Below are 26023 nucleotides of genomic sequence, written 5' to 3'. Positions count from 1 at the left end.
TTTTAAAGACTGAGCTTGAAAATTCACCTGTGCTTAACAATGTAATGTGGAATCTTATTTTGTAGATGGACCTCTGGATTATAATTGTCAGAAAGCTTTTGGAAAATGTCAAAAAGTAATATTTTTCACCTTAAACTGGACATGGGATTCAGCAAAATGCTGATGGACTCCTGAAATTCATTGGACAGCGGGTGGATGATTTATTGGGTGTATTACATGCTAGGATATTGCTGAAAAAAGAGACAAATGTAGGTTTTTGTCTTGCATTCATCAGGACACTTGCAATACCACCAATATAAGGGGAGGACAACAATTTATATTGTATGCAAAAAGAGTGTGATTGGCTGGCAAGTGGCATTGCTATGGAGAATGCACCACTGATGGTGACAGACAGTTAACTGCCAAGCATTGTTTAAAATTTAAACCAAGCAGCTTGACTCTGATTGCCCAAGGTGTTGCCCTGAGGAATGAGACAGCAAGTGGATGTCATTTATTTTGCTCATCTGAAACAGGCACAACGTATGTACACATTCTTTCTGGCTGCAAAGAACAGGGCCCTGTGTATTAATACATGTAGCTTTCAATAAACGTAAATGTGCCACACTATGAGCCCAACTGACAATCTTAAATTGCTTGTTAGCATAATTCTTAGCACACTGAGGATTGTTCAACAAATGTTGTCGAACCCCAGAATCACATCTAATGTTGGACACTGTGCTTAGAGTTTTGCAAGCACAGGCTGATTGGGTAGAGTCTGTAGCCTGCCCATTGCAAACGGTGGCTGGGACACACTGTTGATATGTTCCACCAGTCTTTGGGACAAACAGCCTACATACCTAATGTCACATTGGCACTGAAATTCATATGCCACATTACTCATTTGTGAGATAGGCAAAACGTCTTTTTGGCTTGACGGCAGCATCCTGTTAATGGCAAATACCACTCATGTTGCTACTGCATAGCAGCATCATGAAACAGATAGCTTCATCTGTTGCTCGAATTTTGTTTGGCAATTAACTGTGAGTCACCATCAGTGGTGCATCCTCCATGGCAACGCCACTTGTCAACCAATCAGCACTCTCTTCACATACAGTATAAACTGTTGTCTTCCCCTTATATTGGTATTTTTGCAGGTGTTCTGATGAGTGCAAGACAAAATGCTTAGACATTTCTCTTTTTTCAGCAATACTCAAGTTCTGTACTATCAAACAACCATATCTTAAAACTATCCGAAGCATATATAACATATTGTAAGGTGTGATATCCGAAATGGTAAATGAAAGCGCATCACACTGATGATGCATTTTCATTTTTTCAGAAGGGAAGTGTGATGATTAACTAGTTCATGGATCATGTTAATATTTTGAGATGTTTTGTTTGCTGTGCAAGTAAGATAACTAAAATGCTGGGCATTAGAGATTGCCAGCTCACCTGAAAGAAAATGGCAGTTTTAAAGGCTACCCATGTTTTTTTAATAGAATCAGAATAGAAGAGATAGTGTCATAAAACAGTAGATGCTTAGCTGGAGATGCGGTGTCTACAATGCTTGCAAAGAAGTGCAGTCCAGAGGGACATTTTGTTTTGGGAGTTACAACTAAATTAGTTTTAAACTGTTCAGTGAATCCCAAAAGGAGGAGGTGAGGATGGACATCACGGAGAAGGGTAGAGTTTAAGAAGGTTCTCTGGTTTCAATTTATCTGCATTTGCTGGGAGAGGGGGGGAGGTGGTTGCAGTTTGGACCTAGAGTAGTTTGCAGCTCACAAAAAAGCATGCTCCAGGCAGTTAGGGCTCAACAAAGTCCTGGGGAGCTGAGAAGGTGGGGGAAGGTCATCGGTTCCGTGCTGGAGACAATTAGGGCTCAGAGAGGGCCTGGGGGCCATTTATTGCTCGGTGCAGCCGGGAGACTTGAGTTAGGAGAAACCGAGGGGCAGTGCCAGCTTGTTAAAGCTAGCACTGCAAAAAAGTTGAAGTATGCCAATAATTGGAGGTGGGAGTGGAGCTTTCTGAATCCCATGGAAGGCAGTCTCAGGAAAAGAGATTGAGGAAACTAACAGTTGTTGAGGCAGTCTGAGTCAGAGTGGCTTTTGAGGGAATTCTGAGGCTTGAACTTCAAAAGTGAAGAGTTGAAATCCTTCATAACGGAGACAGAGTTTTAACAAGGTTTTGAGACTCAATAGACACACATCTGGGTGGTTGCTGAGAAATCTGTTAGAGTATGAGACAGATATTGTAGATTGTTTTACTTTTCTGAATTTGTATAGTAAAGTTTACTTTGTTTCTTTTAAAACCACGGAATCTTGTGGCTTTATTCCCTTAGTGGGTAACTTCGATTTCAACTTTGTCTACTTTAAGTTACCGGTTCCCTAACCGGATCATAACAATTATTCACACCACTAACAGAGGATGTTCTTGCCCATTTGCAGGAAGGCACCAGACCTGTCAAGCAGAATTGTAGCTTGAGGGTCTGCTTGATAAAAGTTCTAGTTCACCAACAAATCTTAATACATCTTAGTTCAATAGTCATGCTTGCATCCTGAGGAAATTCATAAGCCAACTGTACAAACGAAAGCACTTGTTCCCAGGCAACCAGGTTAACATTTGCTCTGCAGAGGCAAAGAATGACAGATAGAAGATACGCAATATAAAATCAGGATCCCTGGAAGACCAAGAGTCATAAACCTGGTGATCACCCTCTGATTTATTGAAGCAATGGGTAAAGGAGCTGACAAAATGATATAAATGCAGTCAGGAAAAGGCTGGACTTAGTCAAATCTGCAATTTGCGAACCCCAGATTTCTATTCTGTTGCTTCCAGTTGTTCACGCCGAAAATGATAAAACTTGTTTGCCATCAGTCACCTGCATAATGCCAGCATGAACTGCAAACCAACTGATATCCCCTGTGGCAGTACGGAAGGAACTGTACAGTACTCAAAGTCTTCTCCATCTCCAATTTTTTTCAGGTCATCAACCTGAAACACTCTCTCCACAGAAGCTCTGACCTAAGTATTTCCAGCACTATTTTATTTCTGATAAAACCTGTTGCTCCAAGAAAAAGTCCAGCTATCCATCGTTCACAATTTTCCTGAAAAAAAAAATGGATAGTTGCTTGTTTCCAAAGAAGCCTATCTCTGGGTATCCCCACAACTAAGACAGATGATCCAAGATCTCGGAGTGCTCAATAGAATTTTTAGAATACACAAAATGCTGACAAGCTCCCAAAGTGGAGACAGAACTATTATTCAACCCTGGCTACCAATGCCGATGTTAAGGACTTTAGTGCAAAAAAAACCAAGTAATTTAAAACAGAAATGTGACTAATTGGCAACGTGTTCCCACAAACTGCAAATAAGTATATTTGCTGCCCTCAGTTTCAGTTTATTGATATTCCCTTTGAATTCATAACTTTTATTCTTACTTATTAATTGTAAGATGCATGTGACTATCACTTTTTGGTAAATTTGAAAGCACAAAGGCTATTTTTACATAAATCTGTGGTCATGAAGTAGCTACATTAATCTAAGAGCAATTTAGAATCAAGTGGACAATGAATGTTATGTGCTAAAAAAGGCCCTAGTTGGGATTTACATTGCCCCAAGGTAGTGGAGAAAACAGGTTTGGGAGGTAGTGCTGAAGAAACCGTGGCAAGCTGTTCCTGTGCATCTTGTAGATGGTAAATACTGTAAGGCACGCCAAAGTGTTGTCACTCAGTACACCTGTAATTTTTAGATAAAAAGCTAACATACAAGTTCAACAGGTAATAGGGAATGCAAATGGAATGCTAGCCTTTATTTCAAAGGGAATGGAGCATAAAAACAGGGAAGTCTTGCTAAAGCTATGCAAGGCACTAGGTAGACCATACCAAGAATACTATGAACAGTTTTGGTCCCCTTATCTCAGGAAAGATATACCAACATTGGAGGCAGTCCAGAGGTTCACTAGGTTGATTCCCGGTATGCAGGGATTTTTCTTATGAGGAGAGGTTGAGTAGGTTGGGCCTGTGCTCATTGGCGCTTAGAAGAATGAGGGGCAACCTTATTGAAACATAAAAGATTCTTGGGGGGCTTAACAGGGTAGAAGCTGAGAGGTTGATTCCCCTTGTGAGAGAGTCTAGGACCAGAGGGCATAATCTCAGAGTAAGGGGTTGCCCGTTTAAAACAGAGATGAGGAGGGATTTCTCCTCTCAGAGGGTTGTTAGTCTGTGGAATTCTTTACCAGAGAGGGCTGTAGGAGCTGGAGTTAAGTATATTCAAGGCGGAGAGAGACAGATTTTTAAATCAGTAAGGGAACCAAGGGTTATGGGGAAAAAGGCAAGAAAGTGGAGTTGAGGATTATCAGATCAGCCATAATCTCACCGAATGGCAGAGCAGACTCAATAGGCTGAATGGCCTACTGCTGCTCCTACGTCTTAAGGCCCCTGCATGAATAGGACCAAGAAGCTGCAATATTCTAGTGTCAGCAAATGAGCTCTACCAGCCTATGCTCTAAATTCCAAACAGCAAGGGCACAGGAACTATCACAAATTTAAGCAAAAATTGGATCAAGGAAATTTGAGCCAGAGTTAAGGAGGCCATAATCAAAGAATGTAAAGTGTACACATTTAGCAATGCTAACATAGATGTCAAGGATGTGTTCACGAGTGAAGTTCATTGTTATTAACCAGCAAACCAGAGATTCCAAAACAAAAACAGAATTACCTGGAAAAACTCAGCAGGTCTGGCAGCATCGGCAGAGAAGAAAAGAGTTGACGTTTCGAGTCCTCATGACCCTTCCCTGTCGAAGGGTCATGAGGACTCGAAACGTCAACTCTTTTCTTCTCCGCCGATGCTGCCAGACCTGCTGAGTTTTTCCAGGTAATTCTGTTTTTGTTTTGGGTTTCCAGCATCCGCAGTTTTTTTGTTTTTAAACCAGAGATTCCACCTGGTTTATGATGGGCAAATAACAGTGCTACATTTCTTTCCTCCTGCAATGCCTGTGCATGGGCTACAGATTGATTAATAACAGACACGCACAAGTATTGAGTGAAGCTTTTCATCTTCCACCTGATAAAGTACGCCCCCTATTGAATGATCATGTGCCAATCTTAGTCAACATAGTAGTCCTCAGTTCAAAGCACTACAGCTGGCGTAAGCACACTTCCTCAAAACAAATTCAGAAAAAAACTCAAGGCTGCATGCTTGACACCTCCAATGTGTGATGCTCAAGAACTAGATGCAAATAACTGATATGGCATTTTGTTTGACAACAACAATTTATGCCTACAATTGGACTTTGTACCTGGGAGGTCTTGGGCAACAAAGCAGACCAATGATATGTACTTGAAGATACTGATCTAGCTCTCAGTTAAGCATCAGGTTGGCATTGGTTCCAGAATCACTTAATTATGAAGTCCATTCAAGGGAATCTAGTGGCCTTTTCAGGGGATTCACACTGGCTGATGAGTATGGTATATTTAAACCAGAGATGGTTGATAGGGGAAGACCTTAAATATGCTTCTTTTTCAGCAGGTATCTAATGCTCTGAGCTAAAGCCCTCCCCACAATTGCAAATTTCTGGCAAAGATCTAAAAGCCACAACATACTTCATTTACACGGTGCATCCCAGGATTTTTAAAGAAAGATCTGAGCCAATGATCACTCTGGCCGTAGGTCACAGTGTGGCCCTCGTAAAGTGTTATTGTCCATCGTGTGCTCAATTATACAGTTATTTGCAGGGCAGAAGCTTCAAACTGTTTCAGTACTGTGGGCACAATTTGTTACTGCAGTTGACAAAATGAAAGCCACTGGAAAAAGATGTCAAACCAGAATTCAATCATCAATTTTGACTTGGAAATTAGCAACATTAGAGCTCCAAAATCCAAAAAGAAATACAATTAAGAGTATAAATCATCAATACATTACAACAGGAGAAATAAAGAGTGCAAATTAGTACAATAAATAACCACGTCGCCAAAAGAAAAGGCATAGAAACTGTGTAGTTAGTTTATCTATAACTGGTCTGGATTTTGCAGTGTTAATAATAGTAAAACCATCAGCATTTGCCATTATTATTCCACTGAAAGTGATGGCAACTTCTGGGGTCCTGTGCACAATTAAATGCAAATCCAGAAATTGCTGTCAGTGATTCTACACTTCTCTGTAGGCTGGCCTGTTTAATTCTTAGACTGCAATTTATTAGAAATCAGTGAATTGAGAACTTCCACTTTTATGCTATAAGTCTTGCTATAAAAGCACTGGAAAAGTTACACTTGTTGAATGAGGTACAATTGGATTTTAACAGCATACTAAGGTCATAATTACAACTTGTCTGACCCTGAAAAACTAATTTCATATTTGTGGAGTGTCAAATTATTCCACGACAGTAAAAAAGTGTTACATATTTTAATTTAAAAAAATTGATATTTCAGGTTCTACTGTAATCCTATGTGCATGTTCCAAACTTTATTTTGCTCCCTGTAAAATATTAAAATGGCCTCATTCTGTGCCGTAAATGATTGCATAACTCTTATCAAAAGCAAAGATCAATCGTTGAGTTTAACTTCAGATAAAAGCAAAATACTGCAGATTCTGGAAATCTGAAATAAAAGCAGAAAATTCTTGAAAAACTCAGCAGATCTGGCAGCATCTGTGGAGAGAGAAACAGGGTTAACATTTCAAGTCCGTATGACTCTTCTTCAAAGCTAAAGGGAAGTAGAAATATGACGGATTTTATACTGTTTAAGAGGGGGTAAAGTAGTGGAGCAAAATAGGTCAGGGATAGGTGGGTGCTAAGGGGGTCCAAATAAAACGTGTGGCTATGGGTACCCACATGGACCCCAGTTATGCCTGTCTTTTTGTGAGGTATGTGGAACATTTCTTGTTCCAGTCCTACGCAGGCCCCCTCCCACATCCCTTTTAAATCGATACATCGATGACTATTTCAGTGCTGCTTCATACTCTCGTCAGGACCCGGAAAAATTTTCATCGATTTTGCTTCCAATTTCCACCCCTATCTCACCTTCACATGGTCTCTGACACTTCCCTTCCCTTCCTTGACCTCTTTCTCTCCATTTCTGGTGATAGACTGTCTACCAAATATTCATAACAAGCCCGACTCCCACAGCTGCCTCAACAACAGCTCCTTACACCTTGCTTCCTGTAAGGACTCCATCCCATTTCCCCAGTCCCTCCACCCCCATCGCATCTGTTCTGCTGATGCTATATTCAAAAACGGCACTTCCGACATGTCTTCCTTTTTCCTTAATCGAGGGTTCCTCAACCACATCCAACCCATCTTCCACACCTCTGCCCTCATCCCTTCCCCTCCCTCCCAGGAGCATGATAGGGTCCCCCTTGTCCTCACTATTCATTCCACCAACCTTCACATTCAAAGGAACATCCTCTGCCATTTCCACCAACCCCAGCATGATGCCACCGCCAAACACACCTCCCCCTAACTGCACCACCACCCCCCCACCCCTGTCACCATTCCCTCCGTGACACCCTGGTCCACTCCTGCATCACCCCCAACACTTCAGCATCTTCCCATACAATTGCAGAAGGTGCAACAACATCTCACTATCCAAAGCCCAAACACTCCTTTCAGGTGTAGCAGCGTTTCACCTGCACCTCCTTCAATTTGGTCTATTGTATTCACTGCTCCCAATACAGTCTCCTCTACAATGAGGAGAATAAATGCAGACTGGGTGACTGCTTTCCGGAACACCTTTGCTCAGTCCACAAGCATGACCCAAACCTTACTGTTGCTTGCCATTTCAACACACCATCTTGCTCTCATGCCCACATTTCCGTCCTTGGCCTGCTGCAAATTTCCAGCGAAGCCCACACTAACTGGAAGAACAGCACCTTACCTTCCGTTTAGGCATTTTACAGCCTTCTGGACTTGACATTGAGTGCAACAACTTCAGACCATGAACTCTCTCCTCCACCTCTACCCCTTTTTTAAAAATAGATGTAAATTTTTTATTTATTTATTTTTTTAAAAAAATCCTTTTTCTCCAACCACCTCCGCCCCCACAACAGGGCCCTCTGTCAGTTGTTTTTATGTTTTGCTTTCAGAGTGCTGACCTTTGTTCTGCTATTAACAGGTTCTGCTACCTTACCTTTATGCCACTATCAGCACCTTATTCTTTAACACTAACATTAACACTCCCTTTGTCTTGTGTCCATAACATCTTTGTCAAATTTCTCCTGAGCTCCCACCTTTCCCTGACCATCTATTTTGCTTCACCTGCTCAATCCCCCTACCTTAAAGAATATAAAATCCATCACATTTCTATTTCTCTTTAGCTCTGAAGAAGTCATATGGACTCGAAACGTTAACTCTGTTTCTATCTCCATAGATGCTGCCAGACCTGCTGAGATTTTCCAGCATTTTCTGTCATCATTTTAGTTGAGTTTAACTTCCTGGCTTATTCCCTGAGAATTTTTCAATGTGATTGGTTCCTTAGCCTGTTTGATGACATCACTGTTGCTGGATGCCTGGAGATCCCCTCAAATTGAACCGGATTCAAATTAATGTTGGGAAAGATGCCTTCCACACCCACAGAGATTGCTATATCTTTGTAGCAACTTTCTTTAAGATCAGTATCGAGTGCTGTCTCACTGACCACAAAATTCAGGCTGTTCTGTTCTTACCATTTTTATTTAGATCTAGATTTTGTTGAAGGAAATTAAGTCTAGTGCCATATCACATGCTCATTGTAAAGGAAGTACATCGGAAAAAGAAACAAAACTGGGATCATAAACAGGCAGCAATATATTAAAGTTAATTTATATAACATTTACATTAATCAATGTACAGCATTCATCGATAAAATCCTGACTGCATCAGATTCTTAGAAGGTTGTGCCTAGTAATTCTATGGATAATCCTTCTAAATTTTAATTTTATGTTCTGATAAGATCAGGTATTATAACTTTGACTAGTGTATTTATAGAATTAGTAAAAGTAGTTGTGTGCACTTTCAGCAAACTGATAGAAGGCAAACTTTATGCATTTAAAATATATTATCTTTTTTACCATAGATGAATTGATTAATACATTCCCAAAATTGCTATAAGAGTAGCAGATTACAGTAAGAAAAGTCCTTTGATCATCTTTTGAAAATCTTTGATCATATGTGGAGTTACAAAATTAACATAACAATCATACAACCACTGGGAACTCAATTCCATTCACGCACAACCACCTGGTTGAGCTTCTACTCCTAAATGAAGATACAATAGAAGTACTATAAAAATTCACTATAATAGAACGAATGACAATATAATTAAGATGACACACCAAAGAACCCACATTCTTTAGATCATGTGAAGCATAAAATGATACACTTTAGTAGCAGGAACAAGGACAGGCAATATAAACTAAAGGGTACAATTCCAAAAAGAGTGGAGGAACAGAGAGACCTAGGAGGTATATATGCATAAATCACTGAAGTTGGCAGGGGAAGTTGAGAACTTGGTTAAAAGAGACATGGGATCTTGAGCTTTATAAATAGAGGGAGAGAGTACAAAAGTTATGATAAACTGTACAGCTATGCCAGTATTATAACTAATTTAAAATTATGTTTTGATTACTTTCTTAGAAATCTGTTTTTTTGTCAGTGTAAGGGAGACAGTGAGAATATCCACACATTCCTGCCTGATGAGCTTTATTATTCAAAGAAAATGTCTAGTTAAATAGATTGCTCGTAGTCAGCCCTGTCAGGGCAAATAGTTTGACTTAATTCCACAGACATATGTGAACTGACTACTGTGAGAAAACGTCCGATTCATTATCTACAATTGCTGTTCCACCAGGTAGAGTATGCAATTGAAATTGCCTATCTAGCAGACCGCTTTGTCCTGAATGGTATCAAACCGCACTCTTCCAGGCGACTGGAAAGTATTCCATCACACTCCTGACTTGTGCCTTGTAAATGGTGGATAGGCTTTGGGGAGTCAGGAGGCAAGTTCCTCACCACAGAATTCCCAGTATCAGACTTGTTCTTGAAGTCACAGTATTTAAATGGCTGGTCCAGTTAAGTTTCTGGTCAATGGTAATACCCTGCAGGATGCTGATAGTGGGGGAATTCAGCAATTGTAGTGCTATTGAATGTCAGGGGAGATGGTTAGATTCTCTCTTGTTGGAGATAGTCATTGCCTGGCACTTGTGCGGTGCGAATGTTATTTGCCACTTTTCAGCCCAAGCACGAAAACTGCTCATGTCTTGCTGCATATGGGCACAGACTGCTTCAGTATCTGAGGAAACAAATGGCTGAACATTGTACAATCATCACCATCATCACTTCTGACTTTATGTTAGAAGAAAGGTCATTGATGAAGCAGCTGAAGATGGTTGGGCCTAGGGCAATAATACCCTGAGGAACCCTGCAGCAATGTCCTGAGGCTGAGATGATTTATCACCAACAACCACAACTGTATTCCTTTGTACGAGGTATGACTAACCAGCGGAGAGAACTCCCCCTCCCCCACCCCCAATTCCCCACTGACTTCAATTTTGCTGAGGCTCCATGATGCTACACTTGGTCAAATTTTACCTTGATGTCAAGGCAGTCATATTCACCTCAGTTCTGGAATTCAGCTCTTTAGTCCACGTTTGGACTAAGTCTGTAATAAGATCAGGAACCGAGTGACTCTGGCAGAACCCAAACTGAGCATCAGTGAGCAGGTTATTGCTGTGTAAATGCCGCTTGATGGCACCATCAATGACATTTTTCATTGCTTTGCTGATGATCGAGAAAAGGCTGATGGAGCGCAATACACTCCACTCCATTCCCCTTTCCCTGAAACTGGTACTATAAATCAACGTGGTCAGAGATTCCCTGGCATTAGTTTGAAATATTGTTAAATATGAACACTGGCCAGTCATACCAAAAGCATAGAACGTTGTCTGAGACTAGGAAGAACAGGTTCCTGCTTATCCTGGTAAAATATGGTGGGGCTGTTGTTGGACCAAGAAGTTAAAGAGAATGTTGATAACATTCCCTCCAAAAGGATGAGACATGTTGCAGATGATGCATAATTAATTGTTATGGTTGTATCCCAGATATTGCACACATTCTCGGTTCAGATTTGAGAGAAATTCACAGGAGAACGTGTAAGTTGCTGAAATACTAGAAATAATCCATTTTTAAAGGAAAAGGGTTCAACTTCATTAAACACAAATCTAAAACATGAAAGTTCATAATCATTCATTTGAATTAAGCAATGTGCAAAGGAAACTGGAGCTTTTTCCATAAATCTAACATGTAAGGCAGGTAGTTAAGATGCTGTTGTAATGAAAATTTTAACTTGTGGAATCACACCTCACCTACATTCTTCAATGAGTTATAGGTAAATCACATATTCCTAAGTAACAGTTGCTACATTTTAAAGTGATTCATTGCAAAGTTTTAAGATATTTTTGAAAGATCAAATAAGGCATTTATGAATGCAAGTGATCTTTTACATACTAGTGATTGATTTAAAATTACATGATCCAATATAAATAACATTGCTCCAATTTTCCAAAAACAGAAGTAAAAATGTTTAGTTCAAAGTCATCGCCTGGCAAAATATATCTTATGGTGAATTCCCACGACATCTGCAGCATTGGTGCAAACTAGTTTCACTTTGAACCAACACTGCAGTTATAATGTAGCCTCAAACTTGAGTCAGAGCCTAACCTGATCCCAGTCTGAAGTGACATGCAACTCCCTGGTGAGAGTTTGAATAAATACTCTCTCAATACCCAATTTACACTACACAAAGTTTAGCATATCTTTGAAATTAGAACTACTTTGCACTACCATTATACCTATAGAATAACTGCACCCTTTGATACCAGGAAGCTTCCAACACACTAAAATAGCAATCTGTCAGAGCGATCCTGAAGGTATTGGTTTTATATTAGGGATGTTAATAGGGCAGCTAGATTTAGGTAACAGTTTATGCAATTGTATTCAATGATTCTGAATGGAATTACAGCCACATTTTGTTGTAATCAATGCCGTGGGAAAATGAACACAACATGAAAGATGACCAAAAACAGAAAATATTGGGAAAACTCAGCAGGTTTAACAGCATCCGTGGAGAGAATAACAGAGTTAATGTTTCGAGCCAGTATAACTCTTCTTCAGAGTGAAGGAGAGTGGCAAACACAGGAACATTAAGGAGCGATGCAAGTCATTGAACCCTTTAGGCTGACTCAATTAGATCATGGCTGATCTGCACTTGAACTCCATTTAATCACTTTGCTCCATATCCACAACTAACAAAAATCTATTCATCTCAAATACTCCAATTGTCCAAGTATCCACGACCTTTAGGAAGTGAATGTCAAATTTGTACTAATCTCTAATTTTACAATAATGTCCCCTTGTTCTCAATTCCCAAAAAGAAATTTCTCTGCATCCACCCAAATGAATATAAACATTTTAAACACCATGATCAAATTTCCCCTCAATCTTATATGCTCAAGGAAATACAAGCCAAATTCATGCAATCTGTCCTCATTAAATATAAACCAGCATAATTTCTGGCAAGTCTGCGCTGCACCCCTACTAAGGTCAATACATCCCATCTGAGGTGCAGTATTCCAAATGAAGTCTGGCCAAGATGCTATAAAACCTGAGAAGGCCAAAGAGCTAAGTTTTGAAGATAATGGAGGGACGGAGGAGCAAATGAGGGAAGTGAAAACAGCTCGTTAGTTCAATATACCAAACCTAGCCAATTACATACAACTACCCTGATTCAATGTAACCATAATTTATCCTGAATCTATTCTGATTAAAATAATTGATCTTACAAGTTCAGATTGGTGAGGTAGGTGCAAGCTATCTTAGAATATATTTCACTACTAATTGATGCTTTGCTTAGTGCAAATAATAGATTAAAACTAATAAATATATATTAAACTTTTACTAATCTCAAGATTACTAAAGAAGAGTAGAGAGGCCTGCCGCACATTTCTTTTTCCAAAAACAGAGTTGGACAGAATTCTCCTACACCATCTGAAAAGTTATGCACGGACAATCTTAATGGGAATGCCACATCTGTCAATATGCAGCTTTTCCTGTGGTCAACTGCAGCTATACATACAACAGATGGCTGCACTGTCCCAATATTTTTATAGGCCTTGTAACCTGACATGAGGTTACGGCCCCACTATAACTAAGTCAGTTTAATGCTCATTGTTACATAAATAGCTCAGTAATATATGCATCCTCGTCACAAAACTCAGTGTCCAAGTCAGTTTTGAGGTCTGCTAAGTGATTAATGGCCCAGAAATATATCACTCTGATGTTGAACATTTCATTTTCTGAGTCTCTTGAACCAAAAGATAAACTGGCACCAAATTCCAATATAAATGGATGAGAGCAGTCCATGGAAGTTGTTTCACTCTCCCACAATCTAGCATTTGAGGTAAAAGCACCTACTTGAAAGACCTTGCTAGACCCTTTACATCATTCCTTCACTACAAGCTCTGGAAGCAAACTCATCTTCATAGGTAGCACATATCTGGTCTTCAATCAACTTCAGCTTATTGTAATTGGTCTTGCCAAACTACTCATAACAAAAAATGAACAAAGTTGTAGTGGGACTGAAGAGGAAAGTGCAAGATCATATGGATATTAGCAGGTTCAAAAGAGGAAGGAGTCATGATCCATTCATACATAGGATTACACAATGTCACTTTTCAGAATAATTTGTGTGTAAAGGAACAGAGGAAATTTAAGTAAATTACATCATTGCCAACAGGACAGTTATTAGCCATTCAACTAGAACCTTTAGTGCCTGTTATTTAGCACATTTCAAGTTGTGAAGTTTCACAAAGGATTTTGGGCTTCTTCATACTAATCTTAAGGAAACTAAAGGATTGGATAGAAACCTGGCTTCATTATCTACTAAACAAGACAAAAGCAAAATATTGCCTATGTCAGGAACTGAAATAAAAATAGGAAATGCTGGAAATACTCAGCATTCTGGCAGCATATATGGAGAAACAGAGTTAATGTTTCAGTGACCTGAAACGTTAACTGTTTCTCCCTCCACAGATGCTGACAGATCTAGAGTATTTCCAGCATTTTCTGCTATCATACCTGCTAAAGTAGCTGAGTTTGGTTAATGATATTAATTCAACAAAAAAGCTGTTAGACCGAATGCTCAACCTGGCATGCTGGAAGCTTGGTCAATTCAGAATTATTCAGACCAGCAGGCCCTTGAAACACTGGGGAAAGTTGTAAACACAGGGAGCTATTTCTGTAATGTCAGTCTACATAAACACGGAATGGTGAAAGAGGGAAGTTACTGGGGAAAAAAGCTACTTGTTGTCAGTGAACACAATATAAGAACAACCACTCTCAAGTGAAGGAGAGAAAGAGACCACAATGTTAAAAGATGCAGACTTACCTTAAAGTCAGGCAGAGGCTAGGAACTCAGCCTCGGGTGTTTCAACCATGCATAGGTTGGGAGCAGGTGGCATATGTGCAATCCAACATTTCTATAATTCTCTGGGCCAAGGATGGGCCCAGCGCACCTGTGCAAAATGAAAATGGGATCATGTGACCTAGGGCAGAGCGCCACATTCGGAGAAAAGAACCAGACAGGGGACAGGGAGGATGAGACAGGGAAAAGTCCCAGTTCAGAAGGAAGAGGTACTGACAAGAGGCTCCAAACATAAAAAGGGCTGCAGTTCGCAGACCTTCAGTGGAGGGGGCTCGAGAAAAGCCTTGGTAATTGAAGAAGGCAGAAGGTTGGTGACTCCGTGCTGCCAGCCAATGGGACAAAGATGCCCCTTTGGAGCAGTGGTGTCCTGCTCAGCACAGCCAAAGAGTTGAAGTTGTGCTTGTGAATCGGTGCTGGAGCACAGACTTGGGAATCCAAGAGGATGGAATCTCGGGAGATGAGATTGAAACCCAGCGTTGTTGGTGCCATCTGAGTTGCAAGGACTTTTGGAGAGAATTCCAAGGCAAGATCTTCGAAGGTGAAAACTGGAATCCCGCGTGAGAGACAGTCAGTTTCGATGAGATTAGTTGACTCGGTGTTTACTGAAGTCTGGATGGGTTGTTGAGTTGAATAATCAGCCACAATAATAATGAATGGCGGAGCAGGCTCGAAGGGCCAACTCCTGCTCCTATTTTCTATGTTTGAGAAATCATTGGAATCTGTTTTGGTCGCATCTGCCACTGATTGGTTGAACACACCACACTGCACACAATATGCCTGTTAACTCACATGTGCCTTATATTAACCCTTAATGTTACAGAGTATAAGATAGATATTGTAATTTGTTTTTATCTTTCTGGCCCTATAATGAAGTTTATTTTTGTTTATTCAAAACTCATGGAATCCTGTAGCTTTATTCTCTTAGCAAGTGTACTGAATCTCAAACTTTGTCTACTTTAAACAAAAGTTACTGGTGCCTAACTGGATTGTTTCAGGAACTTGGGGTCTGATGCAGGATCATAATAAGGGCAAACCAGAAGAAACCCACAAGACATTTCCATGGAGAATTAATCTCTCAGCCTTCCACAGCAGAAGAATTGATCAATCTATGTTGAGTTGCACTACTCAATTTTGTATGAATCGCTGTAAACTTGTAACTTAATGTTCAAAAATCAATTATTTAGAAAGTCTAAAGTTGTCCACCAAGCCATAATGCAGAAATGTGTCTTAAAGCTAAAACTAGCCTCACCACAATAATCCTTGGGATTTGTTTTTAAAATCAACTTACACTGATAAACATGTGTATTATTTAATGGCCAATAACTAAAGAAAAGTGATCACTTTCCAAATTGGAGGGGTAAGGGGAAAAACAATTGTTATCTTACCAAAAATGTGGTTTGGAGATGTAAATACATTACACCCATGATATCAGCACATATGTTGAGTGCTGCACATGTTCTCCGGTAGTTACGGTCCTGATGCATGCAAATCTCCTGACCCAATTTTTATTAAAGGAAAGAACGGCTGCACAATTTGTTTGAAATAAAATGAGGCATTAGTTACCTTCAGATATGTCTGTGAGGGTATTATCTTTTATGCTGCAACAAATTTCATTTTTTCATTCCTAGTTGGCTATGGAACAAAAATGGCAGTAAAACTGACCATTACCTAAAGATTAAGATCAAAGGTTGACTCAGGTAACATGAGGCATTTATTTTAATTAAACTAAAAGTAAGCCTAACAGTTTCTGATTGCCTTTCATTTTAATTCTCTGCCCCACTCCTACTCTGACCTTTTTGTCTTCCTGCTCTGTTCCAATGAAGCTCAATATAAACTTCAGGAATAGCATCTCATCTTTGGATCAGCACTTGACAGCCTTCCTGGTGCAACATCAAGTTCAACAATTTCAGATTATATCTGCCCACGCTTTTGTGCGTTTTTTGTTTTTAGATCCCAGCTGTGAATGATGATTCTACATTTCCCATTTACACCTCATCTAGACACATTGTTTCTTTAGTTAACTCATCATCTCTCTTTGCCTTGCACCTCTGTTCATTTTGTCATTTAATCTCCCCTGGCATCACAAATCTTGCCTTGTCCTTTCTTCCCCTGCCCCACTTAAAAACTGTTACATCTCTATTACTCCCAGTTCTGACAAAGCGTCATCAATCTGAAACGTTCACTGATTCTCTCTCCAGATTCTGCCAGACCTCCTGAGTATTTCCAGAATTTTCTGTTTTTATTTCAGATTTCCAGCATCTGCAATATTTTGCTCATGAAAACTGTTCCATTGTGCGCAACATAACAATTTTCTGTGCCATATATCTTACGTAGTGATATAAGGGCTCAGCTTAACATACATTTGTTCTCATGAATTTCAACAATACTCAAATTAAGAAATATTTTTAATCCTCTAAATTCATGAGTTTCTGGAGACCAATTCTTTCCCATTGATTTTCTTTTTTCACACCAAAGTCCATATTTTAGACCAGCAGCCAAAATTGACTTGAAAGATCTTAACTATTCTGTTGACACAGAGCTTAAAAGCAATGACCAGAAGAGTTAACAGGTCTTCTCCAAAATAGCCTGTATGATACAGTTACATATATAAAGTCCACAGCAGAAACAGGCCATTCAGCCCAAATGATCTATGCCAGTGATTATGCTCCTCCCACTCCTCTTCATATAATCTCCACCTGCATATCCTTCCATTTCTTTCTCCCTCAAGGTTTATTCAGCTTCTCAAAGCTAGTGTAATTTATGGGAAGTTTTTTTCCCCCTCAAATTTCCCCTCCATTTTGCATTTCACCGAATGCAAAATCTGCCATGAATCAACACAATTCGGCAGCATTTTAGAATGTATTAAAACTTTGCATTCAAAATATCCCTTGATTCATTTAATATTCCTTGATAAATTGGGTTAGCCTTATTACACATGAAAATGGATTTAATCTCAAAAAATAAGCATTTAAAATCAGAATGTCTGGTCCACCACCTGTAAGTAACCCAATTTTAAATAATTGAATGACTTTAAAAACTATACAGAATTATTTACTAATTACATTGGTGTACAGTGGTAAGTTTTGTAATAAATTAAAAATATCTTAAAACTTTTACAATGAGCCTATTAGCGTCCTTGCACCTAAAGAAAACAATTTTGAAAACCTCCTCAAAAGCCCACAAATGTGCACAATTCACAGAAATTTGCCATGATTAATTCAATCAGGAGATGTGGCTTGTTTTGTGGATGGGGCCGGCCTTCATCGAGAATTTTTTTTTAAAAACTGTTGCAAAAAAAAACTGCAGAAACATGAATGCCCCGAACATGATTTGTGCTTAAAATTCCTCAAATCTTTTGCGTTGATTTAGCCGATTTTAGGCGAACTGCACACATAGTGGAAACTCCTGCCCAGAGAACTACTTTTGCCAAAGAAAGTTAATCACTCACTGCAGATTAGAAGAATTGTCTATTTCCGAGACTGAACCAATTTATCCATGGGCAAAGAATCAAATTTAAACTATAAACCCTTTGCTGATATCAAGGAAGATCTTCACTTGTTAATCATAAAAAGTTACATTTACCAAATAAAACTCTATTCCTATCTCGAAGCAAAGCAGAGAAAAGGCCACAAATACAAATGGTCATGGAGTAAGGGAGTGAAAATCATCTAGTTCCACAAGTCATTTATCATCGAGTGCCCAGTTCATGGTGGTTGGGGGGTGTGTGGAGAGGGGAGAGAGAGAGAGAGAGGGAGGTTGGGGGGGGTCTTTAAATGTTGCCTCCAGTGAAATAGAAAAGTTTCACAGTCCTGGTCAGTTTGGCTTTCTTCAGTACATGATCAATATAAAAGCTTTTGATGGCCTTGCAGAGTAGAGTTTATTTTTTGTTTATTCAAAACTCATGGAACTCTGTTGCTGTATAACTACAGGGCACTAGAACATCAAATACAATCTGCAACTGAAGAACCATGGATTTTGGGACTCATATTGTTGATGTATCCCTTTCTCTCTTTCCTTCCTCCCTCGCTCTGGAAATAAAAATCCTAATTCTGATCCTAATGTACGATCCATGCCACATTAACGAAAAGCAAATATATACAAAATATCTTGTTTGAACTGTCAAGGGGAAAAAAAATCAAAGTGCAGCACAAGCTAAAACTGAATGTTTGTGCAAGGTCATAAGATCTTTTTGCAAGTCTGCTCTCAAACAGGTTTAATGGATTTTAAAAATTCTTAAATTCAAGATTGCAATTTAATATCAAGATTCCAATAACAAGTGAATATCATTCGAATACCAAGGTTAAATTACAGATGCATTCTGCACATTTATGGTCTTCATGGCTATTTTCAACAGTAGAACTGCAAGAAATGTTCAGAAACTGCACATGAAACCTAAACAATTCCTGCCATTGGTTAGGCCAGAATATCTCATTACATCTGATGCCCCAAAACATTTAACAAAGAAACAATGAAAATGTTGGAAGGAGGGGAAGCATCTACAAATATAAATCCATCCTTTACAGATACAGCTTCTATATGTTTCCAACAGGTTGTGTTAATTACATTAAGTTTGTGCTGTAACTGTATAATGGAAAAAATGTAATTTCCAATTCATCAACAGCATTATCATAGGATGTAGTGGGTGCCAATATTATTTGTAAAGCTACCAACTATGCATGTACAATATGGGTGCGAACTCATACGCATTCTAAAGAAAACTCCCTTCACCCACAAGCGTAGATACAAGATTGTTCAAGAATCTCATATGTTCACAACTTGCAAGTTTTTCATGGGAAACAGATGATACTAGAGAACTTACCTTCGTTTTTCATGAAGTTAGAATAATCCTGTGATCATGCACAGGCTATGCTTTACACCAACAAAACACAAAACGGAGAAACCCTGCATGGCCGTTTCAGTTACAATATTGCAATTGCCAGCAAGAACAGCATCTGCTTTCGAAGCCCGAGTAATACTACCGTACGTTCTTAAGTGTAAGACTCTACCGAACTTGTAGCATTATCAATCTGGTACTTTCAGTACCTAACTGTACTGTTGCAAAACGACACTCGCTTGTAGTTACAGCTAAATAAAACAGATTCACAATTAGATAAATATCACAATACGCAACGCATCAGGCGAAATTATTCTTAAATTTTGAATATGTGAATTTCATACTGCATTTGCTTTTACTACCAACCCAATTAAGTGTTGTGGAAAAACTGGGACCAAAATGTTCTAATTGTTTGACATAAATCGAAGAGCTGATCCGGGTAGCAACAAAAGCCTTAAGGAATTATCACACTATCCAAGCCTACAAATAATTGGGCCTATAAGCAACATTAAGTATTTAAACGTTTAATTTAAACCATTGTTGAATTTTCCTGCACCTGTATTGTCTATCAATGGAATTTCGACATGTAATTAAATCATTTCGTCGTTGTGTGAAAGGTGAAATATTTATTTGCCGAAGATTAGAATTTGCGCTGCAGAAAAGCATTGGATGTTCACATACATACACATCAGGTATTCAGAAATTATAACAATTAAGTTCAACGGAGACACATCGGGCATTAATAAATTATAACATGACGTTCAACCATAATCGTTTTAAATCTCATGATATCTCCTCCTTCCAACAATCTAATAAACCACGCGAGTCTGAATACTGTTATACTGCAGCATGTTGACTCAACAAATGAATAAACTGATATGGTACGGGGCAAAAGAACATCCAAACTCTCAGGCCGCCCTGACCCTACCAACCCTCAATTATAACCACGTTACTCGTTACAAAGGCCAGATAAACAACGAGAATTAAAAGTCAGGCGGATCTATTGTAGGCCTCTCCACCTCACGGTCCGACTCTCATATATGAAAAAAAAAGTAATTGGCGTTTTGCAGTCATTTCGCTTGCAAATAACAGGCGAGCGGAACCGGACAAGAATTTACAGACGAGAGCCGCGCTATCGCGGTGGTTATTACCGTTCAGTTCTCGTTTCTTGTTTGTTAAAATCCGATAATGGCGTCCTTCCTCGCGAGAGAATGCCTTCGACACAGCAACAGCCGCGCCGGGGGACACAAGATGGCGGCGGTGGGCCGCGCGGACGCACGAACTGTTGCCTCGCGCAGCCGTTCGCTCCCTCTGCCCCAACTGCCCAGTAACCGCCATCAGCGGGGGGGGGGTGAAGAGAGCGAGGGCAGTCAGTCTTCGGCCAAACTCCTTCCTCACCACACGTTTGATGTTGTCCTGAATATGTTAATAAAATCGGTGATATGATTATCGTCAAAAGATAGTTAACCGGTCCTCACCCTTGAACTTTACATTTTTGTAAATTCTCTCCCGGAAAACAACCCCGCCGCGCTAAGAAGTCTGCATTTCCTGCACTGTCTCCAGCTGACACGTTTAACGGGTGAAAATTGGCATTTGCTGTTTTATTACGTTTGTTTTAATCGCGCGTTGTGCTTATAACTGAATTTCTCAACGGAGCGGACGGAAGTGAAAAAGCTGAACCATTTAAAACTATTATTTAAAGCTAAATGCAATCTTATTAATATTTGGTAATTTTCGGAGTCTCTCCGTCAGATTCTGAAAAGCAGAAAATTAGAAATTTGATCGGAAGAAGTTTTTTTGCTGACTATCATCAGACTTAACTTTCTCCCGAGTTCAGTTCGATAAAAGTTGCTTTCAGTGTTCGTAGTTGAAGTCAAGAACCCATAGGTGTTCATTGTAATTTGTGAGTTGGACCACAGCCTTATTGCATTTCAAAATATACTTAAGACCAGTATAATAACAAGTATAAGACAAGTAAACAAACAAGGCCCGGGAATACACGATGAATGGTAGGACCCTGGGAAGTACCAAGGATCAGAGGGACCTTGGTGTGCACCGGTCCCTTAAGGTAGCAGGACAGGTAGATAAGGTGGTTAAGAAGGCATGTGGGATACTTGTCTTTATTAGCTGCGGCATAGAATATAAGAGCAGGGAGGTTATGCTGGAACTGTATAAAATGCTGGTTAGGCATTGGTTAGGCTAGAGTATTGTGTGCAGTTCTGGAATCTGCATTGTAGGAAGGATGTGATTGCACTATAGTGTGTGCAGAGGAGATTTACCAGGATATTGCCTGGGCTGGAGAGTTTTAGTTATGTGGAGAGATTGGATAGACTGGGATTATTTTTTCTGGAGCAGAGGAGATTGAGGGGAGACATGATTGAGGTGTATAAAATGATGAGGGGCATAGATAGGGTAGGCAGGAAGGAACTTTTCTCCTTGGTGGAGGGATCAATAACCAGGGGGGCATAGATTTAAGGTAAGGGGCAGAAGGTTTAGGGGCGGTGTGAGGAATAATTTTTTCATCTAGAGGGTGGTGGGAATCTGGAACTCACAGCCTGAAAGGGTGGTAAAGGCAGAAACCCTCAAAACATTTAAGAAGTATTTGAATGTGCACTTGCGATGCCATGGCATACAAGGCTATGGGCCTAGTGCTGGAAAATGGGATTAGAATAGGTACTTGTTTGACCAGCGCAGATTTGATGAGCCGAAGAACCTTTTTCTGTGCTGTAGATGTCTATGACTCTATGACCTGCACACTTGGTATGTTAGGATAAATGCTTCGTACAATTCAGCTTGCCATACACATGTATAAAATATGTTTGACCTCCAGCATCAAGGTATGCAAACAAAGGCTCGCAATTTTCAAGCACTACATATGACATGGTGTCAGAAGTGAGTTGTCATGATTTGAGAGTATTTTGACAGCTTTTGGATTGGGGCATGTCAGTTGTAAAACAGGCAATACTTGTACAAAACATCAGAGGATAATTATGTCAGGTGGAGCACCAGCAGGAAATATTTGAGTGCAGTTTTGAGCAGAAGTTTGACCCATTAGGGCCTAGCCACGCGCCCACGGACAAGCAGGACGAGCATAGCCACAGAAGCCTTGCATTGCCCAAGTGCTCATTTTGCATAGGAGTCAGGTCATAAAACTTTTGTCCACAACTTTGCACAGGACATCGATACTGTAGCTTCGTATGTCATCATGGCTTTGAATTTTCCAATGCCTGCTCCTACAGACATGAAGAAGGGAGATTTGAAAGGAAATTGACAATTCTTCAGTCTCAGTGGCAGAATTATGAGTATGCCACAGAGTTGGACAAGAAACATGAACAGGCAAGAGTAGCAACTCTTATCATTGATGGGGTGGGAATGTTACAAGCAGTTTGACATATTAGATCTCACTGAGGAGGAGAATAAAAGCAAGATGTATGAGACTTGGAGGCCTTGAGGTCCCATTTTGAATCCTCTATTAATGTCATTTATGAATGCTATGTATTTAGTATTAGAGCTCAGGAAGAGATGGAGAATATTGATGTATGAGACTGCACTGAGATATCTAGCTGAATCTTGTAAGTTTGAGCAACTGAAGGATGATCTGATCAGAGACAGGATTGTCGTAGGACCAAAACATATGAACAAACGAATTAGGAGCAAGAGTAGGCCATTTGGCTTCTCGAGCCTGTTCTGCCATTCAATAACATAATGGCTAATCTGGTTGTGGCCTCAACTCCACATTCCGCCTACTCCTTGATCCTGCTGTGAGAATATGAACACTGAGAGAAGAGAAGCTTACTCTCAAGAAAGCTATTGAGATGTGCAGAAGCTCTAAGGTGGCTGGCTAATCATCAGCTGAAGAGTATTGATGGGAGAACCGATGAGGCTTTGCACAATGCAAAGAACAATCTGTGTCTTCCAAGCACAAGTCAATGATGAAAAGGAAGGGCAACTTTCAGAAGGGCCAGCAGAAAGATCGAGGCCAGTGTACTGGATGTAAATATTGTGGAGGGCATCACAAGAAGGAAAATGAAGCATGCCCAGCATAGGAAAAGCAGTGCTGTAACTGCAAGAAGCTGATTCATTTTGCATATATGTTTTGCGAGAAAGAAGTAAAGGAAGCCTGTAAAGATGGTTGCTGGACAATGATTCTTATGAATCACTCTACACCCTAGAACAGATTGACGCCATCAAGCCTCACGGTAGAAAGAGGTTTGTGACTGTTGGAATAATGACTGCAGAAGGAGAACACCAGGTTGATGTGAAGTGTCAGATAGTCATTGGTTCTACGTGCAGACTAGTGTGAAGTTGCTCAAGATGGTGTCCCAAATATGAAGCCAATGAAAATAAGGTTGAGGCTCTATGATGGACTGATACTCACCCCAAGAAGACAAACTAAGCTGAGAGTCCAATGCGAAGAAAGAAGAACCTCAATTCCAGATATTGGACACTAAGCAAATTCAGCTCATCTCAGTTGAAACAAGTCAAAAGCTAGGACTGGTAACCCTCTACATACCAGAAGAAATTTGCAGTATTTCTCAAGGCACCAGACCATTGATGACTGAACAGATCCTGACAGATGACAAAGATGTTTTCACAGGTCTTGGATGCCTTCCTGGTGAATATCATCTTGAAGTAAATGAGAATGAGACCAACTCAACATCTTCCAAAGAGAGTTCCAGCTGCCCTCAAGCATAGCCTGCAAGACAACATAGAGGAACTTGAAAAGACGGGGATAATCAAGAAAGTGACAATTCCTACAGACTAGATTAGCAACATAGTAGCAGTGAAAAAAATCTGGAAAGCTGAGAGTACATACAGATCGAAAGAACCTCAGTAAAGCTGTGAAGTGATCTTGCGACCCTCTCTGCTTGAACTTGCCAGGGCAAAGGTCTTTACTACCCTAGATGCTAAAGATAGATACCGGCAAGTGAAGTTGGGTGAAAGCAAATTTCTGGATGCTGTTTGGGATGGATAGATGGGTGTGCATGCCATTTGACATTTTTACTGCTCCAGAAGGGTGCCAACACAAGCAGGATGCGATAGTCAATGGTCTACCAAGAGTGGAAGTGATCTTTCATGATCTCCTATAAATATGGAGTTACAATGGAAGACATCACAGATCATGATTGGAATCTATTGAGACAGCTAGACGGAGCTCACCAGATGAACCTGAATCTGAATAAGAAAAGGTGGCACCTGAAGATGACTGCATTCAAGTATATAGGTCATGTCCTGACAGCTATAGGACCTTGCCCAGATTCTGATGAGGCGCAAACTAAGAGATGCAACAACCAATAGATGTGAAGGTAGTTCAATAATTTGTTGGCTTTTTGTACGAGCTAACCAAGTTCTTGCCCAATCTGTTGTCAGAGTCTGAACCTCTACACAAGCTAACTGCATAGGACATTTAATGATATCGGAACACAAAACAAGAAGCAACTTTCACTTATGTCAAACAACTAGTCGTGACAGCACTCGTGCTGAGGTACTATGATGTCAACACATGAAGTCACCCTGCAGTATAATGCCAGTGAAACAGGACTTGGAAGCATGTACAGTCAGTTGCATTTGTATGCTCATTGTTAGTGAAAACTTAATGGTGTTATGCACAGATCAAGAAAGAGTACTTGGCTATTGCCTTTGCTTGTGAGCATTTCAACCAATACATGTTTGAAAGGGAGAAAGCCTGGTCACAAGCCTCTTGAAAGCATTTTCTTAAAACTGCTTCTATCCGCTCCAAAGCATTTGCAAAGGATGTTACTTTGTGTGCAGTGATTACAGTTGGAAGTGAAGTACGGGCAAGGAAATCAGATGTGCATCACCAACGTGCTGTCAAGAGCTGCACCCCCTTGAAGGAAGTTGATACGAGCACAGTGTGAAATGTTCCAGATTCAACAGCACGACATGCTCTGGTCAGCAGAGACGTTGAAGTTGACAGACGAGGGTCATGCTCAAATCAAGCAAACTATGTGATGAAATGCAACTCTTCAAGTGCTGCAGGAATTGTGAAGAAAGGATGGCCTGAAACTGTCAAGGATACACCTGTTTCTATAAGAGTATTGGGCATATAGAGATGGTGACCACCCAAGATGACATCTTGTACAAGGCAATAGGTTGATTATCCCTTAAGATGGGAAAAGAGATGCTGAAGTGCATTCATACAAGCAATCAAAGGATCTAATCTAGTCTGAGGAAGGCAAGAGAAGTGTTCTACTGGCCAAACATCAGCAATGAGATTAAAAACCACATCAGCCAGTACAATGTTTGCAATGAACATCAAGCTGAGCAAGCTAAAGTGCTCATCATGACTCATGACAGCCCTGACAGAATATGGATGAAGCTGGAGAAGGCATCCTAACTCTCACTGGAACTGATTGTGTGGCCAAAATCAACTATTATTTCAACTACTGTGAGTTAGACCAACTGGCATTAACAACTCCTGGTGAGATTGTAGAATGCTTGAAAGCACACTTTAATCATCATGGCATTGTGATGAGCGACAATGGCCCTCAGTTCACAAGTGAATATTTCCATACTTAATGAGTGATTGGGAAATTCAGCACTACACATCATCTCCCACTATCCCTAGTCAAATGGAAAGGCTGAGTCAGCAGTGTAAATTGCCAAAAGAGTCATCAAAAAATTTACTAGATCCATCACAGATGTGTACAAGGAAATCTTAAAGTGGTGAAACGCACCCACTGGACACATGGAAAGTAGTCCAGTCCAGCGACTAATGTCACAGCGCACCCAGACAACTCTT

The 26023-nt window shown here is 40.1% G+C and overlaps 2 protein-coding genes across 9 annotated transcripts in view; one reads left to right on the top strand and one right to left on the bottom strand.

The window, feature by feature from the left end:
- The window catches only part of LOC121280341 (BTG3 associated nuclear protein), a 281633-nt gene extending 261096 nt beyond the window's left edge, over window positions 1-20537 (bottom strand). For 4 of the 5 annotated variants that reach the window (XR_005943600.1, XM_041192229.1, XM_041192230.1 and 1 more), the window contains exon 1: window positions 20412-20537. The gene's annotated coding sequence lies outside the window, so the exon portion shown is untranslated. The remainder of the gene's footprint in view (window positions 1-20411) is intronic. The other variant, XM_041192232.1, reaches the window with a different exon arrangement.
- Window positions 20538-20703: 166 nt separating this feature from the next.
- Window positions 20704-26023, top strand: part of ca5a (carbonic anhydrase Va) — an 82357-nt gene continuing 77037 nt past the window's right edge. For all 4 annotated transcript variants that reach the window (XM_041192234.1, XM_041192236.1, XM_041192235.1 and 1 more), the window contains exon 1: window positions 20704-20839. The gene's annotated coding sequence lies outside the window, so the exon portion shown is untranslated. The remainder of the gene's footprint in view (window positions 20840-26023) is intronic.

Source organism: Carcharodon carcharias, chromosome 7, assembly GCF_017639515.1.
Source record: "Carcharodon carcharias isolate sCarCar2 chromosome 7, sCarCar2.pri, whole genome shotgun sequence".
Taxonomy (NCBI): domain Eukaryota; kingdom Metazoa; phylum Chordata; class Chondrichthyes; order Lamniformes; family Lamnidae; genus Carcharodon; species Carcharodon carcharias.
The sequence above is the reverse complement of the archived record's forward strand: the minus strand, read 5'-3'. Positions and strand labels throughout refer to the sequence as shown.